General features: G+C 36.1%; 1 protein-coding gene across 4 annotated transcripts in view; it reads left to right on the top strand.

Annotated features, from left to right (window-relative positions):
* 14-3-3zeta (tyrosine 3-monooxygenase/tryptophan 5-monooxygenase activation protein zeta) overlaps positions 1 to 18638 on the top strand; it is a 50491-nt gene that overhangs the window by 14902 nt on the left and 16951 nt on the right. The window contains exon 2 of one of the 4 annotated variants that reach the window (XM_029312026.2): positions 4538 to 4629. The exons of 2 other annotated variants lie outside the window; for them this stretch is intronic. The gene's annotated coding sequence lies outside the window, so the exon portion shown is untranslated. Of the gene's footprint in view, positions 1 to 4537; positions 4630 to 10434; positions 10744 to 18638 lie in introns of those variants that run through there. One more of the 4 variants, XM_029312025.2, reaches the window with a different exon arrangement.

Consider the following 18638-nt stretch of genomic DNA (forward strand, 5'->3'; position numbering starts at 1 on the left):
ATAAGAAAGGCGTAAAGAGCCAGCCATACGCAGATGTTGCTGCGTACATTTCCAACGAAACTAAGTTTTCGATTTGGAAATAAACCGTGCACAAGGCACATATTATTCTCGGTGTACTACCAAGACTTTAAAATTTGAAATAATCTCATATTTGAGATTTAATTTCAAAAACCCCCCTACGGAAATAAATAAATTCCCGATTCAGCGACTTTCGGATCTATATTTTTCTCTCGCATTTATTTATTTATTTCCGTAGGGGGGTTAGGGAGTTTTTGAAATTAAATCTCAAATATAAGATTATTTCAAATTTTAAAGTCTTGGTATAGTACACCGAGAATAATACATGCCTTGTGCACGGTTTTATTTCCAACGAAAACTTAGTTTCGCGTATGGCTCTTTACGCCTTTCTTTTTATATTTCGAATAATTGTTTAACGGCTTAATTTCTTTTTTAATAACTTCAATTAAAACAAATTGATACGCATGAATAAGTTTTAATCTGGATGGATATGGATACTCACCGTTATCGTGACGATATTATTATTAGGAGAGAATTTATCCTGAACATGACATTTCAGGGTAAGAACACGTAGGTCGAAGTCGGAGAAAAATAGAACGCTTAAGAGGTGACGTTGTTTATTCCGAGTAACGTGACATAAATCCAATGACACTATGCTAAAAGCAACGTCATTGTGTACGTCTAGGAATGAAGAATAAAATCGCGTGATTTAATCTCGGATCTTTGGCGTACACGGATTACGTGAGCGTTTTATGCATCGCGCGATGCAAGTTGCAAGTATCGTGCTATCATCAAAGTTTAAGCAGAGATGGGCATTCAACGACTTTGCTCGGATCTTTTTCTCGCCTAAGTTTCTTTTGGAGGGAAAGAAAAAGGTTATCAAAAATGAAATCTCGAAAATTGAGATTTGCTTTATGCACATAATTTTTTGTCTCTTCTAGCCCATTGAAATCTATATATTTATATATATTAAATATGTACCTACCCTACATATGTCATTTCAATTTGAGATTTTTCTTTTGGAGGAAAAGAAAGGGGTTATCAAAAATAAAATCTCGAAAATTGAAATTTGCTTTATGCGCATGACTTTTTTGCCCATTTTCTAGCCCATTGAAATTTATATATTAAATATGTACATATGTAATTTCAAGTTGAGATTTTTACGAAAGTCTTAGTAGATAGAGCTCTATTAATAGTCGATTTTTTTTCTCGTTCTTTAAATCCGCGGTGCCATATGATCTTGGGAATTTAGCGACTTTGCCCGGATCTTTTTCTCGCTTAAGCTTCTTTTAGAGGGAAAGAAAGGGGTTATCAAAAATAAAATCTCGAAAATTGAAATTTACTTTATGTGCATGACTTTTTTGCATTTTCTAGCCCATTAAAATTTATATATTAAATATGTACATAATTTCAAATTGAGATTTTTACGCAAGTCTTAGTAAGATAGAGTTCCATTAATCATCGATTTTTTTTCTCGTTCTTTAAATCCGCGGTGCCATATACCTATACATGATTTTGGGAAACGATGACGCAGCTTCGAATTGCGATTCTTTATCGGAGTATCCTTGGTTACTCGCCGGAATATAATCTCCGCGAACAAACGGATTCCGGCGTATGTAGGTGTGGGCAAGGTCAGTGTCGCATGTTAAAGCATAGCGCACAACAGAGGGACAGTTTCGCATCGCGGAGCTTTGCGAGAAAAGCGCATTCATCTTGCTCTTCGGCGCGAATCGTCGCGTCAGCGTCCGCCAACCGATTCGCGGCCGCTTGCCAATTAAAAACAAACACGCGCGGCTTATCCGCGGTCGACTGGTCGTCGATAGGGTGAGAATGGGGGAGGAGAAGGAAAAACAGGACCACCGCCGTCGTCCTGTTTACCATTTACCGCGCGCGTGTATCGATCTTTCGTTCCGAGGGACCATGATCGCGCGCGCTCTCAATCGAGACACGTGCGACGGTCATATAAGAGAATCAACAGTCACATATATGTCAAGTATACGTGTGACGCTCGTAAAAGTTTATGTAATCTCGCAAAAAGTCTTTTATTTAGAATATATTACAAATTCGAAGGTCGTTTCTGTGTCTCGATATCTGCAACTCGATGAGATGCGATTAAATATATAAATTACTTAACTACTCGTTTTTATTCAGTGATATTTAAAAATCTGGTGTTCAAATTGTATTAAAACGTTATACTTTTAAATCTTTTACATATGGGATAGAATATAGTAATATATTTGTTATAGTAATAGCAATATATTATATGTTTTGTCAGATAAATGTCTAGGTTTAATTAAAGTCCTGTAAAAATCATTTTTTATGAACTTATCACTTCTTAAAAATAAAAAAGTATAATATTTCTGGATTTGAATATTAGCTATACGTATTTTATTTTAGATATGTATGTATATGGGATTTAAAACATCTACAAATCGAGATTCGATTAAATAAAACTGTGAAATTTCACTGAAAGAAGAAGAATTAGTTAACCACTGTTTCTTTCAGAGATATTTTTAAATCTTACATTAAGATTGTATTAAAACTGTATATTTCAAAATCTTATTACATATATGAGATAAAATAGCAATATATGTTATAGTAATATATTTTATTAGAGAAATATCTAGGTTTGATTAAAGTTCTGTCAAAGTCGTTTTTTATATGAACGTATCACATCTCAAAAATAAAAAGTTTGTAATATGTATATATTTCTAGATTTGAATATTAGACATGTGTTTTATTTTGGATATGCATGTGTATAGGATTTAATATCTGCAAAAAAATTTATATTATAATTATATTACAATTTTATATTTTAAATTTTATATGTTTAATCTTATACATGAGATAAAATAGCAAATATATTTTCTTGGAGATATATTTAAGTCCGACAAGAGTTTCTGTTAAAAATCACTTTTATGAACTTGTCACATCTTAAAAATAAAAATATTTTAACTATATAAAATATAATTCTGGATGTGTATAGAGTTTTCTTCTTAAAAAAATAGCAGTCTAAGATACAAAAATTTTTTTAAAAGCTATATTATGTACATACAATTTTTTTTATACAAAATCGGAGCAACATGAATGCGTTTCACAAAAAAAAAGATTAATAAAATACTTTCGGTGAAATCTGGCGTTTCTGCTTTAATCAGTGACACATTATCATTGATTCAGATAGAGAGGATTCGCGAATCTCTATAGTAACGCTGAATCAAGGATTCAAAGGCTCGCTTTGATCTGCGGATTCAAAAGATTCTTGAATCGCGCGGTGAATCCGAAAGTTTGCACGTATTTTAAAGACTCATAAATACGAGAGAAGAATTCATTTGAGAAGTCTTCGAAGGTCTTGGATATAATAGATGGAGATGAATGTTCATTTTCGACAAGTTAAACAACAAATACACCCCCTTCGAAAATATTGCGCGGTTGACGATGATAGGCCCGGCGGAAATGAGTTCATATGCGTCACACGCAAACCGCGAGCCAATATTGATCTATTTGTTACTAACCTAGTGTATACGTTGTATTCCGAGTAGAACGTTTAAAGGCTCGCTCACACCGCTCGACGTAGGGAATTTTCATTAAACGTCTGACAGAATACGCGAATCGCTTCAAACATTCGCTAAATTACCGATTCGCGCATAGACGTAAAGCTTTGTCTTCTCAAAGAACGTTCCTTCAAACGCTTTATTCGCGCAAAAAAAAAAAAACATTTTACATTTTTATATTAATCTCAGCCAGGGTGTCTAGCGGTCAGGGAAATTGGAAAACCGGGCATTGTCAGGGAATTTTATAAATCTGGAATTGTCAGTGAAAGGTCAGGAAATTTTACTATCTGGATTTTTTCACAGTATTCTACATTTGTCTCAATAATTTGACATTTTTTATTAAGAGTTTAAGAAATAATCGACCAAACTATATTTTTTATTAAATAAATATAAACTTTCTATATTTTCATCGTCATGTTATTTTATTTCAATGTGTTTGATAGAGACCAAACTAAAAAAATAATTCATAGTGACATGTTTGTTTCGATTATTGTACATAATGCAGATTGTATAATTGATTTAAATTTTTGTTTCAACTTCCGAACCTTTTCATTGTTGATAAAAATATGACAAGGATTTCATGATTTAACATTTAATCGATTTATCATATAGATATATGCAAATTATATATTTGGAAAAATGATATTAAAAAATGAGGGAAAAAAAAAATGAATTTCTGGTGTTGAAAAATCTGAAAAAGTCAGGGAATTTGTTTAATCGAGTCCGCTGAACGCCCTGATATTTTATTAATATAATCGCCAATGCGGATAGATAGTTTCGCGAAACCAGAGCTCTATCCGTAAAATGATCTTTTTCGATATTAAAAATTGAACAGCCTCGAAAGAATATTATTGTGTTACAATAGAGAGATTATATAGGTGATGGATGGAGGTGGAAATCTCGCGCGAACGCCGCGTCAGGCTTGATTTATGCTCAAACTCATCGTTCTTCTTATTCTCTTTTTACAGGTAAGTCCACCATTACCATCACCACCACTGCTACACTTCCTCACCCTCACGTCGACGTCGTCAAAGGAGACACTGTACCGCCGCAGAAATTGGTTCGTAAAACCTCCCTTTATCGATTTTCGTTAGCCGACATGCCGCATACCTTCGCAAGTTTCACTCGCGCACAAACGCGCACTTTTCACGCGGCGGATCGCTTTTCAGCAATAGGCGTCACCCTATTTTTTCTTTTTCCACCCTCCGGGTAGGTATATATATATATATATATATACTCATCCGTTCGGAGATTTACCGTCGTTATTGATACGTCTGCGAATGGAATCGGGCGATATAAACGAGCCTTTGAACTCTCGAAGATCTGTCTTTGATTCCCCGGAGTATTCTGCGGATTTATATCGCGATTGAGCAACAAAGAATATGGAAATTCGTGATTTCCGCGATCTCGCTCTTTAAAACTCCTATCGAGTCAGGGGATCTATGAATTTTGCAATCTGTTAATGTCGCATGAATTTTTCGCGAGAAATCGCGTATTCTGAAAGAATCGTAAATTATCATCCAAGAAGCTCTCAAGCAAATCGTATATAAGATTCAAGAATTTCAAGAACATATTTTGTGATCCATGTCAGATCCATCAAACCGAAATCTTTTTAAGGGTGTTTCGCATATTATTGCACATCGTTATGGACACATTCGATTGACAGAGATTTTCATTTCGAATCGTATATACGCTCGTTCGTGCATTTTTTTTCACGCCGTATTGATAAATATTGCATTGAGATATTCGTTCGTCGGGATGACAATCGTTTTCTGGACAAAAAACGCTATTAATCGTCCTCGTGCGAAATATTTGCGCACGTGGGTGTCGCAGGAATTCGCAGCCGCGTCGTTTTTTTTTTTTTTTTTTTAATCGCAAAAGCCGATATATTGTGTCTCATTCTCTGCAGATTTCTTTTTCACATATCATCTGGCGGACTTTCATTTGACCTTTAACGAGATTTTTTATTTGTTGCATATTAAAGTCGCGCGTGCAGAAAGTTTAGAACGCGCATCTGCAGTGTCGTGCAATTTTGTAAAAGTCAATTCATCATTGCGAGAAAAAAATTTCTCCAAGCTGTGCAATTAATTGAAATATTTTTGATAAATGATAGGATAATTGAGAAAGAAGCTCAATATTGAAATAAAATCAAAATTAATTGCGTTAAAATCGATCGGAAAAATTAAATCGACTACTTGTCATATCGAAACAGGATAACATTTCAGAAACGCTCTATATATACAGTTCCATAAATAAATATATAAACTGTCACAGAGGGTTCGCAATTTATATCATCCTTTCGATTTCTCCGTTCATTTTCTCGCCTCGACTTTGGATTACCCACATCTTGATAATATTAATAAACCCGGAGAAGACCGGGCGAGATTCGAGTTATCGATATTCTCGCGAGAAATCGGCAGAAATTTCGGCGGCGTTCACAACGGCGCGAAGTTATATCAACGGAAAATGGTGGACACAAGGGCGGGTCGGCTGCAGGGGTTGCGCGCGCCTCCGCAGATCAATATTTCATTTCAGCCTCGGCAACCTCCGACCCTCCCTTCGTTTCCCACCCTCTTGTCTTTTGCTTCCCTCGCGACCTCGCGTATCTGCGTCTCGCCATCCTTCACCCCATCGTGTTTTCCCTTGTTTCCCCTACCTGTTTCTGTCCCTCATTAGCCTTTTTTTTTTCCTCTTCGCTTCAAGCCCCAATGACTCTGTCATCGCGCAGAACCGGATTGTTCTCCTCATGCGAGACATCCTGAATTATGATCGCTGATCGCTGCGGATCCTTCAAAATAGCCGGTTGATCGCTCGTGAAGAGCAGGAATGAAATTATCCGGGGGATTTAAATTGTCTCTCTTATACTCGCGGTGAAATAATCCCTCTCTTTCACGTGGAGTTCTCACGAAATTAGAGATTAGAAAACCTTACTGATATACGAAGTGCGACTCGGACGTGTAAAGTTTCCATCGCGAGATAAGCACATTGACCCTGGCGCCCATATTTTATATGACGATATCTCTCTAGCCGTTTCGTAGACATTGACGTAGAAATCCTCTTCGAGGAGGAAAAAACTTGTAGACAAATGATTCTCGTGTTCTGGTTTTTTTTATGTAGTTCTATACGAGAACACTCTCCAAATTGAGAGAAACAGAAGGGTACTTTTTTAAAAAAAAAAATTTATCAAGACAGAAGACGGATCCTTAGCTTTGGCGACGTCGTCTTTAACCCAATTGTGATCTTACGATCGATGTTATATTATTATAGAGGCTACTGCGCGTCGCTTTCGCTCCACATTGTTTTAGTTATTCATTCGAACTGGGGTGTTCGCATCTGTTCTCCAGGAAGGAAAAGGAAGAGGAAGGAGGGTTGGGTGGGCAAAAGTGCTCTCGTTCGCACTTCTCTCGCAATTCCGACGTTGCGTGCCATTCAGCTGACCCTGTGTTCCTCCTCTTCCTGCCTCCGGGTTTTTCAGCAACAAGCATTTCCGTATACGGAAACATAATAATTATTATTGAATGATAATAAATAATAATTTAATATAAATATATATATATATATTTTTTTGATATATTATATATTATTAAATATAATTATATATTATATAATTATATATTATATAATTATATAGAATATATATTTTCAATAATAGCGCTTGACATATATCGAAATCTGCACAAGCGTCGATGAGTTTCTGTAATTAAAAATTACGCTTTGTGCTCACACTTTACCAACGAGACATCTCTTTTTCTACGTTAAAAAAAAAAAAAACAATGTGTTAACTTGACTAAACCTTTCGACAAAATATTATTTTGTTTAATTGAACATATAAAAATATTTAAATTAAATATAACATTGTATAAATCTAACAAAACGTATATTTGATTTAAATACTATAATAATATTTGTTCGCTTAACAAAATAGTAATTTAGTTGAAAAGTTTAGTCAAGTCAACAAAGTTTTTTTTTTTTTCAATGTAGCTGCAAAATTAAATTGGAATCGTATACGGAGTTAGTTTGTGAATGTCGGTTCTATAAAATTATATTTTCTAGGGTTTATTTTATTTTTAGATGAGTTGAGACAACAGAAAAGCATTGCTATATTATGCTAAGAAGATTACAAGCTGAAAGGATTTGAAAAAACACAAATTTTTTCCAATAAGCAGGATTTTATTTGCGAATTTATGTACATGGACATATTCGAAAAACGTCAATATACGTTTTGAATAACGTTGCTTGAATAATTGTCGAGGCGAAGCTCGGCGAACTGATGCTATAAATTTTTAATTAACGATTTGTGTACATATATTTCAGAGGATGCGCGCGCGCAAAATAAATCGTTGCGAGGGATCAGAGTGTGTTGATATAAATTTATGGATGGACGGGATATGTTGTTCGCGTTTCAATAAATACAAAACCGTTATTTAACTCGACGCTCGCGTGCGATATATATATGCAGTTTCGAGAAGAAATTGATAAATTATCTTTCGGAAGAGCGCGAATATCTTTCGGCGCGTAAATATACGCTTGTGCAGACACGCCCGACGTACACGTTTCACTAAATATAGAGGCGAGTTACAAAACAGAATTTCTAGACACAAAGCAACGATATAGAAGCAATATATTCTAAACATAATTATCTGCAGATAGGAAATTGTAATGACGCACGTAACGCAATAGCACATATGAGCTTTGTACATTATAAATAATAATAATAATAACACAGTCAATTTTACATTAATAAATAATAATATTAACTATACAGAGAGGAGGGATTGCAATATACATATATTTTTGAAATTAGATACAACAAAAACATTATATATATATATATATATATATATATATATATATATATAAAATAATAAGTTATGTAAACATTGCTGAACTACCGAGGATTTCGTGCATGTAGAGACTGGAAATTGTGAGGTACATTATATTCGTTAGTTAATTATGAGAGAGAGAACATGCAATTCGTTACACGGGTTTAATTTTCGAAAGTATTAATATTATTCACGGAACGAATAATATGAATCCGCGGATATAGAAATTCGGACAGCGATTTCGAATTCGAGATTCGATTTGTCTCGCGGACGGATGGAATTATATATCGATTCGCTTGCGATATTTTATCGGAGAGGCGAGAACGAAATTTGTCGTATATAATACCGATGTTCGGGAACGAGAAACAACATTATATCGAGTGCGCGATTTATTTATTGCGTTCTGTCCCGTTTAATTGAATAAACACTCCATTTATTAAATTTCCACGAGGATCAGATGAATACAGCTAAGTTAACATAGCTTCGTGTCGGGATCGTTGCTTTATGTGGTCGATGGAGATTTGAAATTTCATCACTGGATCTCAGCTGATGACAAACATTGTTTTCACAATTAGAGTAAAATTTGGGTAATAAGTGACAGCTCTATATTTAATATTAAAGTACGAATCTCTCGGATATCGGATTTTATTCAAGCCGATCTATGTATGCAGAAATTTAAATTTCTTAAATTCGCAAGACTTATCTCGTATCCTTGGACTTGCAGATATTTCGATTCGCGTATCCTTGACTTAACGTCGTGAATCATAGTATCTGGAGATGAAATATTTTCGGTCACACATCTCTCGATCATCGATTTAATTTCTTTTTTATTATAGGCAATAACGCTTTTGATCGAACATTAAGATACAATGATAAATACAATAAAGTTATTCCACGTCACGTTACGAAAATGGAGGGGTGCAAAAAAGCGGATTAATTTTTTATATCTTTTTTTTGCTCCAAATACAAGTCGTTGACGTCGGCGAAAAATCCCGTTTCGCGTGGGATCCTTTTGAGTTGTAGCGAAAAAAGAGACACGGTTCAACGATCGCGAGAAGAACGAAAGGGCCTTTATGTTAATTTGGGTGGATCTCTCAGACCCACCCAACTAACACTTTATTTTAGACCGGAGCGTTCCTCTCGCTCCTCAAATAGAAAAATGTCTTCTTCGGCTGCGTTATATCTCGAGCACCCTGCATAATTTACGACCACGCAATTTGCATTTCATGGATCTGCGTATGTCATGGACAATTAAGATCACCAAGTCATTTTTTTCAACATATAATTTTCAATCGCGTGTTTCCTCCAACAAAAAATTAACAAAACATATTTTGCCGCTGTACAATTCAAGTCTTAGAATATCGACGATTTCCTAAGGCAATTGCGACATCGTTGTAGTAATTAGTCGCGGTTTTGCGCGGAAAATCAACGAGAAGAACGACGCCGAGAGAGACGCAAAAGAGCAAAAAGAGCGAGCGAGTGCTCCTTCCAGGTTAATTTTCGCGTGAAATTACGAGGGAACTCGAGACGAGTTGGAGTAGTCGTAGTAATAGTAGTGGTAGTAGGGCAGAAAGGTAGACGGAGAATATATAGACAGGTCTTGTACGATTGACGGAGACATCCATGACAGACATTACAGACGTTTAACGCGCGCGAGTGAAAGAGAGAGAGGGAGACAAAGATGAATAGTCGTAGACGAAGGAAACGTTCGTGAGAGAAAGAGACAAACATGCAGTTCCGTAGAGCGGTTAAAGAGCGAGTCGAAAAATAGGATAGAAAAAAAGGCGAGAGTCGTCCTCGTCGTCGTCGTCGCGTGGTGCGCCGCGGCACGTCGCACGTCGGTCCCGGGGACACGATCGCACCGCCTGCCCCACCCAGCCTCGTCGCGCGGCCATGCCGGGGCCGCGAGCCGATCAATACTTCGGCTCGGGCACGAGGCGCGGCGAGCGCGACCGAGCGCCGCCGAGCGCGGCCGAGCGCGACCGAGCGCGGCCGAGCGCGACCGAGCCCCGGCACGAGGCGAGCCGAGGCGGCCACCGCGGGTGGCGTTGCCGGCTCAGTCGTTGTGCGGGAGTGGTCGCCGAGGGATGTGTGCATCGTAATCGCGAGTGCGACTGAGGAATAAAAGGGAGCCGGCGTTTGAGTTTTCGCTCGCGTTTCGCGCACACAGACACACATCCACTCTCGCTCTTCTTCTCTTTCTCTTGTACGTCTGTTTTTCGCAAATATACGTCGTCTGTCGGTTATACGGAAGTTCTTTCCTCGGCCCGTTCGAGAGCCGGTGCACGGATCCACGCGGATCGTGTGCTTCACTTCACTGTATTATTGTACAAAGGACTTATAAATCATAGGTAGGTGCGAACATTTTTCGCTTCTGCGTCGCACTTTTCATGTGCTTTCCCCTTCCTTCTTCCCCTCCACGTCCGTCTCCGCGTTTATGTGTGCGTGTGCCTTGTCTCTACGTATATCTTTCTCTCTCTCTCGCCTTTGCGTCTCTGCTCCGTCTTGCTCGCTCCCTCTCGACCGCACGCTATAACGCGCAGGTCGAGTCGGGGCCACTTCCACGCACTTCCTGTGTAACCGACTCGCCGCCGCGCCGGCGGTCGCTGCCGTTTCTCGATCGTTCGCTCCCGTCCCTTATCGCCGCTCTCTCGTGGGAATGCGCGAGCGAGAACCGGCTATCGATCTCCGCGGCTATCGAGTACTGCGTCGCAGAACGACGTCTCGACGCGTAATAGCTGGTACTGAACGCTTTTCCGCGTACGATCGATTCCTCTGGATGTATTCTGGATGTACGAGAGCGCGATCCCGATCGATCGTCGTCATCGCGATAAGCGGCGACGAGAGGCGTCGCCGTCGAGGAATGCGGCCGGGAATTTCGCTCTCGGCTCCGTGAAAGTAGCGCCGTGGCGCTATCACGGCTGGCTCCCTCTTCGAGGAATCGTTGGCCAGCTCGTGCGCGACCATAACCTCAAATTGGCACCGACTCGACGCGACGAATTATCTCTTATTCGCTGTCTCTCTCGCGCGACCTTTGTCATGACAGATTCGTCCCCTCTCGAGAATTTCTTACTTTATCTTGCTCTGAGATATCCAATTATCGTATGAAATTACCAAAGATTTCTTTAATCTTATCTTATACAATAATGGGATATAGAATTAATGAGAATTTGAAGAATTTTCTGGTATCTGTCATCAAATATTTTGACAGCTAGAATAAAATTCCATTGAAATTTTCATGGAGAAATCGAAGAAAAAATCTCATTCTCGAGAAATTAATTTCGTATATTATTAATTTTTAATTACTTTAATCATTCTGACAAGACATTTAATCAAATGGATTCCATTCTGATTCATCACTTTAATCTCGTACGATAACATCTTTTTTTTATTGCTTTCGACTCATTAATTCCACATCAATTGATCAATTAACATTATAATTGTTCACCTTTTTTTTCTTATCGAAAGTAACGCGTAGATCGATCGACAGCCTTGAGATCTCGTTAAATACAAAGTCGTGTGTTCGTATTTTCAGACTGTATTTATAGTAACAGTTCAATGTTATTTCATGCATCTATTTCACGTGACTATATTTATTGCGACAAACGATGACGATCGATATCGACGGGGGAGCAATTTTTAGAACGAGAATTGAAGAATTTTAATCATTGAATGCCGTTGCAGTTTTAACTAATCATTTCCTTTGACGCTATTGATTGTGAACGCGAGGCGATATTTTCGAACGAGAAAAGAAAATTATAGAATATTAATTTCTCTCTTCCTCTCGAGGTCTTTAATGTTTTGAATTTTATTGGGAGACGATTTCCAGAATTATTGCACACGATGGAGGAATAAATATGATAAGTGCTCGTCGCGTAACATCTTGAGTGCATGGGTATAGATATTAATTTTATCAGTTACCGTTTATCTGCACCTATATCACGTCATGCTTCACTTGGCTGATAACGCCAGGCTCTTCGTGTATTTACGTAAAGCCCCCGAGTTTGTACAAAAGTCGCAATAGAATCTCCGATTCTTCGTTTTCAGTTCGTCAAAAATCGCGACTTATCGCTAAACCATGGCAACAGATTGATAATTGGTTTATAATATAATTATAAATGCTAAAAACAAAAAACCGATAAATTGCTTCAGCAAAGCTTGCAGTTAATTGCAACATTTATATTACATAATAGTTCAATTATTCATATGTAAATGCTAATTATTAGAATAATATTCTGTTATTATCACTTTTTATAATATATTATTAATGTGAACGCATATGCACTTATAATGTAATCGCGTGAACAACGCGTGTTTCACTTTGAATTTTCCAATTATTTTAATCACATTTCCGATGAACTGTTCAATATTTTTTCAAGATATATGTTTTAAAATTATCTCTTAATTTTAATGATAAATTTTGATTAATTACTAGAAATGTGTATAATCTAACACGATTGACAAATATTTTTCATGTGATTTATTTTAAGAAATTTGGCAAATGAAAGAAAAGATTACAAAAATAGTGCTTAAAAATTGTTTTTATTTAAAAGTAAACTTTTGATCAATATTGAATATTATTAATATTATATTTTTATACATTAATATTTATTTAATACTTGGTTATATTTCTATCAATGTTCGCCAAGAAATAGTTAATTTATGCGACGCGGTCGTCCGATATTAATGAATCCTGGCGCTATCGCGTGAGTATGGCAATGACGATTTACTCGGAATCGGCAGCCTCGTTGGGCATTCATAAAAGCTTTCGCAAAAGCGTCGATTACCCACGCGTGACGGCCAGCCACATTCTTTTCCTGTGTCGAGGCGGAATGGGAAAAGTGCATTTACTTTCAGGATCGATTCAACATATTTCGTCAGAAGGATGACGGAATAGAAATTCGGATTGCGCCAAACTGCGACACTATATAATTCAAACAATTCATTTCACGAAACAGTTGTCGAAATTTATAACTCTTTGGATTATAATCAACGGAGAGTTTTTAAATATTTTTTTTAGGCAACTTTGCTGCTAATTACGTGGTAATTATATTCGTTTGTAACATACAGAAATGAATCTCGTTTATTATTAATAATGATTTGACATAAAATTGCAAAAATTGGCGCATTTTTCATGTTTTTTTACGCGATATATTAATGATATATTTATGCTAATAATGATAAGACAAAAAATTGTAAAAATTAGCGTATTTTTCATATTTTTTACGCGCGATGTATTAATGGTATATTTATGCTAATGATATAAAATTAGCGCGAGATAAATATACTCAATGACAAATTCAAGTGTAATGAGGAATTGTTGTTCAAATAAAAAAAATGTCGCCATTTTTCGAAATATCGATAATTTCGATAAGGATTGGATATATCGCGCCCAAAGCGATCTCGGGATAATCTTGGTGAGAATTGGATCAACTTTGCGCGCGCGCGAGAGAGAGATGCGTTCCGCTTTGCGAGAAGCTTCTACGCGCCAGAAATATTTCGACGACGTCGTGTAGACTCGGTAACATCGTCGTCGTCGTTCGCTAAACTCACCGAAGCCAGGTGCGGATCGCACGCGATTAAATATAGGACGTCGAATAACATCTACTTACCTACTCGTTCGCCCAATATTTCCGTCCGTGTTATATTTCTTTGTCAGACTTCGTCTTCCGGCTCTCCGATAATCGATATTTATTATATTGCCGCTATTCGATACACTTCAGTTCAGTCGCGGAATATTGTATTAAATAGATTATATTGTATATGAAATAGATTTTGAAATTAGAGATATGCGAATATGTTATCGCGAGATCGTCTACCTCTCGAGAGAAACCGCGTGCCTCGCATATATGCATCTTTATATATGTAATTTACTCTTCACGTTCTCACGGGTAATTCGCAGTTCTTTTACCTTGATTGTGGTGTGTTACAAAGTTCTTTTAGCCGTGCATTCTTTTCCTAATGAATTGCGATTTTTTTATAATTACCGAGGGGAAATTTACATCAGTTGTAAATTGGAAAATGACTGTTTTGATTCATGAAATTCAATCTACAGAATATAAAAATGGGAAAAAATTTATATCACTGAAACTATATAATTAGTATTTTATTCTTTCGAACAAGAAAAAAATAATGATGAATTTTTATCAAATAAAACAATATTTTTGATATAAAAATATCGTTTCCATACTGGACAAATGCATACTAAATTTATTTGGAAATTTTTTTAGTTTAATTTATATTCATCAATCTCTGCAATTTCTTTTATTTTATCGACAAAACTGCTCAAGTTAATCAGGAATGCTATTTTCTCCTTCTCCGGTGCATCTCGGGAGAGAGAGCGGCGAATGTCGCGAACCGGAAGTGTTATTAATGAGACCGGATCTCGGATCTTTTCGTCGGTCGTGGCACGGAATTTCTTTCGCAGTCACTTTATAAAAGAATCTTTCGCTCGTCGTCACCGCTTAAATGTGGAACGTGGGTAACGTCGGTGTTAATCCGAATTTATTGCCTCGTCGTGAATTTATTACCAGGGAGCCGCGAAAACGGAGGAAGATTTATGGATCGTCAGTATTGAAACGAAATTTCTGAAACTCCCCGAACGCTTAAAAGTTGACAATTGATCTACACAGAATAATTTATGGATTTCAGAATTTAAAAAATCGAATTTTAAAATCGAGTGTTAGAGATAATCTTTTGGCATTTAATGAAATGCAAAAACAAAGATGTATTAAAAATCTGTATAATTTGTTTAAACGAGATATTTTATTGAAGATTTATTTGAGATGGGATCTGAAATTCTTTTATTGTGATATACAAGATTTGTAACATTTAATATCTGTAAAATGTAATAATATTTTTTGGCATTTATAAAACTTAGAAGTCAAAATATATATACACAGTCAGAAAAAAGAGACTAGGGAGATCTGCGACTTTAAGGAAAAGAGCATACTTGATACCGATGACTTATATAGATAGCAATTTATAAAACGCGAACAATGTTACATTTACACAATTGTTCGATAAAGGATAAATCATCACAGAAGAATTTCGCTATTTTTTTCACACGGAATTTCTCGCGACACGACATTATTACGAGGCAAAAATTGCACGCTCGATAGCGATCGACGCATTATTATCGCGTTTCTTTTCTCTCCGCCTCATACGACAGGTGACACGGCCGATATTAACTTCCGGCATTCTTCGATTCTCCTTACTTGACGACAATTATTCGATTCACTGAAGAAGAAATGTTCTTAGTCATATACGATTAAATGCAATTGCACTTTGACTTATTTAATCATTGCACGAACAGAATCATATGATTATTTTAATACCAAAACAGCTGGTCACACGAATTCCTCGTATCGCATTCTTGCTGTAAATAAACATCCGCTGAGATACATTCTGCATACTTGTGAGAATTGCGTCATTTAAAAGTTCGCAGAATGTAACATTATAACTTTAATCTTTATTTAAGAAGATTGAGAGTTTAATTTTTCAGTAGATTTTTTAAAATAAAGAATATTCTCTATTGACAAAAATAAAATAATTTTAAACATCATTATAATTCAGAAATTATAGGGACACAAAAATATCTCGATATTTTTAGCCATACGTTTTTAGAAAAATACAAGTATATTAATTATAATAAAAGTCAAGAAGAGACGATATCGAAAAAAGAAAGCATCGTTAATGGTTGCGCCAAGTTTTTGCAATTTTTTAGTATTTATAAGGATATTTTCGAAAAAAAAAACTGGGAGGAGAATCTGCGTCTAAATATTCCTCAGGGTTAAGTGATCCTTAGAGTCTTCTCTCCTCTTTTGTGGGTTTTTCGACGGCATCGACCAGCTTTAATGCAATGAGTCATCCCAGACCATGTGATGCCTACTCGTTCTATACTGCATTATCTGCTCGTATATATATACGGTGTGTCTTGTCAACAGCTTCCTTTCAACGGCAGATGCTGTTACAACTCGTAGAGAAACTGAACTTGCAAAAATATTTACTAAATTGTTCAACAGCCATCTAAATGTGATTAAATGTTAAAAAATGTCAATATTGTTTACTTTTTTTAACTTTAAAATAATATATGAATATCGGGAATTTTTTTTTTATCTTCACGATATTTAAAATAATTTTTTTAGATATATATTTAAATATTAATTATTTACACAATATCGAGTTATAAACGAGTTTGATGGAATGCATTCTTTATGCAGGATATCATCATCGAGAAACTTTTGCAATATGTAATCGTATTTTATTTACGAGCTATTTTTACAAAAGAACCCCCTCGCGTGCGCCCCGACGTATATTTAATTACCCTTCCTATAAGCGCCTTCACGAAGACGACCTCCCTTAGGAAATTATCGATGCGTCGCGAGCGTGTTTCGATCTCGTTCTTCTATAGAATGTCGCTTCGCCTTCGCTTGAAGATTAATTAAAAAAGAAACTGCGAGAGAGCTCTTAGCTTTTCGAGGAAAATCATTTCCGGTACTACGCCCTATTTTTATCTTTAATCAAGAATGATGCATCTACGTTTTAAAAATATCATAATAAATTTATATAAGATTCTCTCCTATTTATCTGTATATAAATATTTTTTAATGCCAATTTAAAGCACGAATATATTTGTTTTACACTTTGGCGGAATTTCGATTGCGTAACACAATTTATGTATAACAAGATCGTTGTTAGGTTGTTGCGAGAATTGTATCTTTCAATTTTTCTTGCGCGAACGACACGTTGTTATGTGCGGTTTACGCTTAATATACTTTGTGAATGCGTCTAGTCTCTCAGTCAGAGGTGTAATTCGTTCTTTCAATTCTACGGTATGAATCATCATCGTTTCCTCTCTCGCGTACTACGACGATGACGACGACGTAACATTCCGGTCGGTACAACGAACGCATTACGACATCCCGTTGCATTTAGCTAAACGTTGTGCTGAAAAGATCCAAGGACTAAAATATTTTAAAACACACGAGCAAAGATCTGAGTTTTTATTTTATATAACTTTTTCATTTAATTTTTTTAATGCGAATATAAAATGATTTTTTTTTAAGCTTGAAGACATTTTTAGAAAATTGAAGAAGTTAAAAATTAAAATGAATTCGTAAGATTTTATTTATTTTTGCAGAATCTAGGAGACTATCTTTTAAAATTAAATATAAATTATATTTACACGTGTTTTTCCCTCTGTTATATTTTCTACTATAATTATAATTTATGTAAAAAATGTGTTGAAAATGCTCTGCTTCTAATTAAAATAATGCGTAGCAAATTTTTCCATCTTGTGAATAATGCGTCTCTGAAAAGAATAAATTAAGGAAGGAAATGAAATTACATTTTTCATCGTCATTAATACTTACAAAAGTGTAATCACTGTTCGCACGGTGATTCCCTCGGGAGTAATTCGCACTTTCTAATTTCTCGATGATGACGCATCTTTGTTCTCCCTGCCTCGATGACGATCACGTAATCATCTGTTCTCACCGAACGTGTCCGTTCGCTTGTTCCTTCGACTTATCGTACGACTGATTCTCTTATCGGATTCACACGTGCTGCGATTCGCCAACGAGATATTGACCCTCTGACCGAGTCGCCGAGTCGTTAGAGTGATTTATCGTGTCCGAGTGGCAGATGCGAGCCGGGCAAAAAAAGGAACGAAGGGAGAAGAGATAATTGCGCTTCGAACCTGTCATAAACGACCGAGGATTGCTCGGAATGGTTTCAAATGGTCGCGCAATAAAAGAGAGTGTATGTCTAATAGTTCGACATTTATTTAACGGTTAATAAAACTGTTTAATTATGCGTTCTCAAATCAATTATATTATAAGAACAAGTGATAAAGGGTAACACTTAGACGGTGCGTAAGTTCGATAATCACGTATATGGTTAACGATACGTAAAACATCCGGTAACCGGTAAATTAAAACGATAAGTTATAGAGATAACAAACGGCGTTGAATGAGATAAACTGTAATTCATATTTTTGTGACAGAATTAAGAAAGAAATTATTTATGTAAAAAATGTGTTTCTAAGTAAAATAATTTATAGCTAATTTATTTTATTTTGAGGGAAAAAAATAAAAATTGTAGTCTTGATTCAAAAGAGACGGAGGAAATAAAAATAAAAAAGTAGCTTATTACCGTTTCGTTAACTCTTTTATTCTACTTGCTGAAAGGATGAAAGGGTTAATAATTCGGAGGAAATATTTTGTGATGTGATAATTGACGTTAA

Source organism: Nylanderia fulva, unplaced genomic scaffold (assembly GCF_048542155.1).
Source record: "Nylanderia fulva isolate GAGA-0341 unplaced genomic scaffold, ASM4854215v1 Scaffold17, whole genome shotgun sequence".
NCBI lineage: Eukaryota > Metazoa > Arthropoda > Insecta > Hymenoptera > Formicidae > Nylanderia > Nylanderia fulva.